The sequence below is a fragment of the Parus major genome, chromosome 1 (assembly GCF_001522545.3).
Source record: "Parus major isolate Abel chromosome 1, Parus_major1.1, whole genome shotgun sequence".
Lineage (NCBI taxonomy): Eukaryota > Metazoa > Chordata > Aves > Passeriformes > Paridae > Parus > Parus major.
Window position 1 is genome coordinate 89,825,557 of NC_031768.1, and position 7,244 is coordinate 89,832,800.

Consider the following 7,244-nt stretch of genomic DNA (forward strand, 5'->3'; position numbering starts at 1 on the left):
AAGCCATTGTCTCCAGGAAGTGACCTGCAGCAGACTCTGGTGGCTCAGAGTGAGTGACAAGGATTTGGTTTTCCATCTGCAGTGCCAGAGCAGCCAGAGGAGGAGAAGGAGGAGGAGGTGTGTGAGGCAGGCTCTGGGCAGAGCACCTCTGGGAAGCCCCCTCACACCTCTCACATGGTCTGGAGCCCCTGCTACAAGGGGGCTCCATAAACCATCTTGTTGAAGACTGGAACTTTATCGTTCTCTTTGGTGGAGGGAGGGGAGACAGGGCAGGGAGATCAAGGAGCCAAGAGGAAAAGGATTATTCATGTCAAGACTATAGCAAGAGGCTGGAGCTGCCAAGCAAGTGTTCTAGCCAGGAGACAGTCTCAAAATTTCCTAACTGAGAAAGGATTTTACTTTCTCTGCTCATTATGCACGGTGGCATTAATGAGCCCAGATTTCTGGGCTGTTTGATTTGGCCTTGTACAGGTCAGCATTCAACATTCAAGAAACTCCCTTCACCGTAATTTTCCCTACAAGTCTGTGAGGCAGTCAAGGGCAGGAAACTTTCTATAAATGAGGACAACTGCTCCGGGTGGGGTTCCAGCACTGAAAGCAGCTGCTGCCTATGCTCTGGATCCAGCCAGAGGGGAGAGAGGAGAGAGAAGGTCAGACTCATCCAGCTGCTCACCCCTTCTCCTGGGAAGAGGGGCTGTGGCACACACCAGGGCACATCCCATGCACAGCAGCTCCTACTGCTTCCCCTCACCACAGGCCTCTGCAGCTCCTCTTGTCCTGGTCCCTCATTACCTGCCTGGTAATTTCTCTGCTTGTTTGCTCATCTGTCTCCTCCTCGGCATGTGCCACTGTCCTGTCCCCATGTGCCTGCCTGCACGTGCAGCCCTGTCTGCGTGTCTTGCTCTCTGTAAGGGCTCAGGTTGCCCAGGGCTGCCTGCACATCCACGTCCATCTGTGTTTTTCTGCTCAGTTACACTCATGTTCCTCTCTCTGCATCTGCCTTCCAGCGCCTGCCTGCGTCTCTTCTTGCATCTCCCTCCACTGGCCCTTTTTATCCTGGTAAACAGGACAAGCACGTGCATCCAAGCCCCGTGTGCCCAAGTTGGCTGGAATTGTACCGGCTGAGAGCCAAGACAAAGGACAGGGAAGAGGAGGAGGGACGGGGGACGTGAAGTGGAGCGAAAGGGCTATTGGAAAAGGCCTAGGGGACAACCCAGCTTCTTGTTGCCTTTGCATTGCTCTCATGGAAAAGATCCTCAGATAAGCCTGCTCACTATTATAATAACCTAGTGCCTGCAAGCCACCAAGCTGGAGGTGAAGAGAAGCTCTCCTTCATCCTCCAAGACAAGAAAGGACGAGTATGAACCAAGGCAGCTGCCCCTTGGGCTAATGGGGGTCAAGGGTGGAGGGCACAGATGCATATTATAGCTCAGGCAAAAGAGGAGGGCTGCAAGGCAGTTGGAAAAGGCAGACTCAAGGCAAAAATCCTCCAATATCAGAAAAATGCCGGTGGTGCAATCAAGGCTGTTTAAAATAGGAGTAACATTACACCCCTCCCTCAGAGAAAGGGCAGCTGGCCCTGCATGACATAGCTTGGAAATACCTGCTCAGAGCCTTGCTTAAAAATTTGTCCCCTACACACTGGCCACCACATCATGCACCAGATGAATTCCACCTGCATAAGGAGCTTCTGTGCTGTGCCCACGGGTGTGGTGGTGCAGGGGGAGGATGCTACAGCAAGCACACATTGAGACTTTCCAAAAGAGTTTGCAAAGGCAGGGGAGCTGTGGCTGTTGTGTGCTTTGGAGAGTGGAGAGGACCCTGATGGGGCAAATTACAAGCAGAGAGGTGAGAAACCCTGGAAGAGGAGGGACTGGCAAAGTTTCTGGAGATATAGGTGGGAGGAGGGATGGAGCAGGTTGGCTCTTGCTTCTTGCATGGCACATGCCACACAAGTGGTCAGAGCCACCCTGGAGCACCGACAATGCCGGCAGCGTACACACGTGCAGGGAGATGCAGGGGTGGGGCGACAGGAAGAGGCACAGAGGCAGGCACAAGATGAGTCAGCTGTACCAGCTGATGACTAGGGGGCGTCCTGGAAGATGTCAACATTTCTGTCTCACTTTCTGGAAAATACCCAGCCTCAATGGAAAACTACTGCAGCAGAAGTTACCAATGCGAGTTGGGTTGAATACCGGCCAAAACCAACACAGCAGTGCTTGCTTTCCCGAATTTTAATATGAATCCTTTAGTCCTATATGAAACCTGAATGAAGCAGTTGACAAAAGGGAAGCAAGGGATGCCATCCAGACAACCTGGGCAAACTTAAGACCTTAAGCCTTCACCAAAGTCAAGTTGTTACGCCTTGTGCGATTGTTCTCATAAACACTTAATCCAATTTGAATCTCAGCAATCCCTTCTGGGAGATCAGGACAGAAGACTCTAAGCAATTGAGGAGACATCTTACGCTTCCTTCTTCGCCTCGCCAGCCAGCAGACGACAGCAAGCAGGACCAGGGCAACTACAGCAGTCCAAAACAGCCACCCAGAAAAGAGCCGGCCTTCCTCTGCATTCATGCTATTCTCAATCTCCTGCAGCAAATGAATCAACTCCTCATGCAGATACACCTCACGTTCCAGCATCTGTTTGGCTGTGGCTCCGCTGATGTGGTGATGCTTCTTCTGGCCTGCTTCATCTGGCTGCATCATCTCTCTGGCCATTGAAGCTAGCAGGAGAGCATTTGCTGCAGCCATGGCCTGGAGGAGGTGGAAGGAAAGGGGGCTCATCAGGTCTCAGTGGGACAGAGTAGGGAGCTGGGGGCACCCAGCACATTCCCAAAGCCTCTATAAGCACCTGCCATCTCTGGGAGCCCCGCGTCTCTCTGCCCCCACACCCAAGGGCGGCAGTGCCCTGTCCTGAGGGGCTCGGCTCTCGCTCTGTTTCAGAATGCCCTGGCATCTGTCCTGTCCTCCGTCCAGCCCTCCCTGCATGAGCACTCACCAACACCCGAGTCCTACATGAGTGCAGCTGTGGTGGAGCTGGAGCTGCCTTCTGGTGCCCCTGGTGACTTCTCCCACTGTGACACATCCTCCATGATGTCACAGCCACCAGAGCCACATCACCCAGCCAGCAGGTCCAGGCTTCATCCCCACCACTCAGCCCAGCGAGGCCTCGCCACCACACCAAGAGCAAACCCCACCTGCAGAAGCGAGCTCCCAGGAACGCTCTTGACAAAGAGACTCCCCTCCAAAACCGTAATTGAAATGAAAATGGGGACTGCAGGTGGATGTCCCTTACACAGGGGTGCGATGTTTTCTGGGCCAGGTGGTCTGACCCCAAGTTACCTTGTAAAAAAGAGCTTGGGCAGAGACAACTCTCTCACCCTCTCGGCTTCCTTCTGCTGGGGCAGGGCATATGGCTAGCATATTTAAGCATATGGATAGCAATTTAAGAGAAATTTTTAAAAAATCAATGCAGCCATAGCTAAAGGTCTAGAGAGGGATGACTGCAGCTGCCAGTGCTCTCAGGTACAGTACAGCATGAGGGGACGTCTTCACTGCCCATGGGAGAAGGCTCAAAAAAAATTAAAAATAAATCTCATTACTTTTCTTTCCCTCAACTACCCATTTAACTCCCCATGCCTTCCGCTTGTTCCTTGCTATCTAATTGAATTTCCTTAGCTGACCATGTTTCAGGGCAGGAGGCTGGCGTGGGGGCTGTGCAGGTCTCCCAGTCCTTGCTCAGCCTCAGGGAAGGAGTGGGGGTGTGTGCACCCCCATGCTCCCCGTGTCCAGGCTCCGTCCTTGGCTGCTTTGCAATGGAGACACAACAAAGGAACACTGCAATCACCACTGCAGGTTGGGAGATAAGAAGCCCTCCCTTAATGAGGAAATTATATACCTGGCAAGACTGTACCCCTTGTGGGGAACAACAGGCTCTTTCACTCCAGGTCCTGGCACAGCCAGGAGCAGCTGTGGGACAGGGGGAACAACAGCTGATAAATCAGCTCAGCACCACCAGCCATAGGAAGCGCAGGCTAATGGCACAGCCCCACATCAGCTGCTGTTGGGAAGCCCTGGGATGTCCCATGTTGGATTCCACCAGCATTCACAGCAAGACAGCAATTTTGGAGGGCTACAGCTTTTCTAAAATTGGCTTTTCCAGGAAGGCAGATGGGCACGGCAGCTCTCCAGTGCCAAGGGAAAGCTGCATTTCTGCTGCCAGTATCTGCTGAGGGAAGCCAATCCCAGAGGGAAAAGGGCAGCATTACCACACTGAAAGACCTCTGCTTGCTGCTTGGGAGGTAAAATGCCCACTGAAAAGAGCCAAATTGTTACTGTGTGTATCTAAAGGCAATGAATTATTAAGGAGATCTCTTAAGGCTGCAGGTGAGGCAGAGAGCTTTATGGATGGATGATATTAAATGTAATGGACCTCTAATGGAAAACCACCTGATGGCCAGAGAATGGTTTCTCAGCTGTGGAGCGAACCCAAACAGCTGGAGTGAGTGTGGTACAGACCACAGCTGCCCCAGGGAATGACTGGGCTTGGTAGTCCCTTGCAGCATTTTGGAGTATTACAGTGAGCCTATGATGAAGAGATGATACTCCCTCCCACCCTGCTCTCTGCAAATATTACAATCCAGCCTTTGCTTTTTCTGGATGAGCCCAAAACAGCCTTTCCCTGTCTCACCAGTGCACACTTACACATGATTAAGGTCATATAAGAGCTGGCTGTTGTTTCCAAGCGTCCTAAATTTGCCAAAATTAGGCTGGATTTGTGGAAACTGGGTTCCCAAGACCTCGGGCACTTCCTGCTTTGAATACCAGGCCAAACACAACACAGCAACGCTTGCTGTCCCAAATTTTAATATGACTCTTTTTAGAAGTCTCACATGGAGCCACAAATTACAAAATTCGTTTATTGGAGAGTCAGAGAGGAACCATAAAAGACCAACACGTTAGGAAGCAGCAGGGAAATACCTGTCAAGTCATCCCAAAGTAGTTAGAGAGGGTTTTTCTCAAAAGGTAAGGAGGGTGATAGCCCAGCTGAAGTGTCTCTACATCAGTGCACACAGCATGGGGAAACAAACAAGAGGAGCTGGAGACCATGGGAAAGAGGGAGGGTTGTTGTGCTCTAGGTTAAGGCATGGATGGATTGTGGAGAATTGCCTCTGAGAAACCAGGTTGAGAACTTGTGGATGAAAACTGAGGATGGGACCACCAAAGCACAACTTGTGGGTGGGCTCTACTTCAGGTGCCTGACCAGTTGATAAGGCTTCTTGCTTCAGCTACAGAAGCCACACATTTTCAACCAGATGGAGGCTTTCAACCATCCAGACATCTGCTGGGAAAGCAGTACAGCTGGCTGGGAGCAATCCAGGAGACTCCTGGAGTTGCCTAGAGGACAACCTACTGGTCCTCTGGTATTGGTCAAACCAGCCAGAGAAGCGTTGCTGGACCTGGTGCTCACATGTGCTGATGAGCTCATCAGAGAAGTTAAGTGGAGGCTGTCCAGACTGTAGCAGCCAGGCCCTGGATGAATCCATGATCCTTAGGAGCATGGGATTCATGGGGAACAGAGTGAACTTCTATCTGTCTAAAACATTAGTGGATGAGATCCCCTGGGAAGCTGCCCTTAGGGACAGAGGAGCTGATCAGAGCTTCCAGGACACTGCTTCTAGCTCTCCATCCACGTGAGTCAGGAACCAAGCACCGAGTAATTCTTTAGGTGACCTGAGGAGTAGGAGAGGCCATTACAGCTGACTACTCTGCTCTGATGTGACAAGGAAGCCTTTGCTCCAAGACCTCATAATAAAATATAAGACAACAAAGATGGAATAACCAGGGTGGAGAGGAAGACAGGGGTTAGAGGAAAGTGTGATGTGTACCAGAGCTGCAGGGTTTCTATTCCTAATTAACAGACTCATTTTCTGCTCTGACCACCATATGAGCCTTTTAAATATAGAAGGTTCCTCCCTGGCTATGTACACAGGCAGCCTGGCACCACCATCCATCTTAGCTACATGGCCACAGGTCACATTTTCAGAACCACTTCATGGGTGGATTAATGGCTGCCTTTTTATTGCCAGCTCCACAGCTTTTGGGGTGGGGTGGAGGCAGGAAGGAGAAAAATAACTAATAAAAAAACCCCATATGTGAAATTTTGAAGTGTCATGAAGGTGGATTAAAAAAAAAAAAAAAGTTGAGATTTTATTTTAAAAGTAAGCTGTAGGGGGTTTATTTGCTGCTTAGTATGAAAAATGTGAGGCTTGTAGGTTCATTTTTCACACTTTCCCCCACACACAGCCCAGGCCTGGAAAGCTACTTTATTATTTTTAAATGAAAATATGGAGCTTTACTGGAATAACTAGTAACTGTGGGTGTTCTTCAGTGCTGCCCAGTGCAGCCACCCATGCAGAAAAATCAAGGTTTCTATTACGTTTAAGATGAAGAGCAGGGTCTCTCATCCTCCCTTTCAGGCTTTGAGAGGTAATATTTATTATGAAAACCCTAGAAGTGATTTACAAATAACTGATGGTTGATAGAAGTTTGATGTACTAAACAGCTGAAATTGAAGACTTTGGATTGTTTGGTCCTTTTAAACTATTACTATCAAGAGAGAAACTACCCAGATTTAAACGCTGCCCTGTACACAATGCAAATAAAACCCCAGCAGGATGCAGGAGGTCTGGGTGCAGAGTAAGGGGAAGTCGGCAAATGGCATACACAGAGCCTTGGCTCAGAAGCAGGGGCTAGGAAATAAATCACCATGACTCTCTCTCTCCATCGCCTGTGGAACTGCGGCAAAGCAGCGCTTCCGTCAGAAATCTCCTGCCCAAGCCGAAGTTTCTCACAGCGGAGATCCAACCCCCCCGAAGGACAGGGAGGGATTGTTTTAACCTCTCGGGCAGAGCCAAGTCTCCAGCGGCGCTGCAACAGGCAGCGATGCTGTTCCTGCTGCGGCACAGCTCCAGGCCCTGCTCCCGCTCCCACCCAGCCCAGGGCCGTGGGGATCTGACCGCAGCAGCGCTCCCGCTGCCAGCGGAGCTGAGACAGCCTGCTGCACTTTGCATGCAGCTGCTCTGCCCACGGTTCAGCCGCACCCGGGCTGCCCAATGCCTCCTGTTACTCTGCAGAGACCCAGGGTGACATGAGTCATCTGTCACACCAGGACAAGGCCAAACACTTCGGGCTCCCCGCAGCTGGCTCAGCTACAGGGACCATCCTCAGCCTGCTGGGATG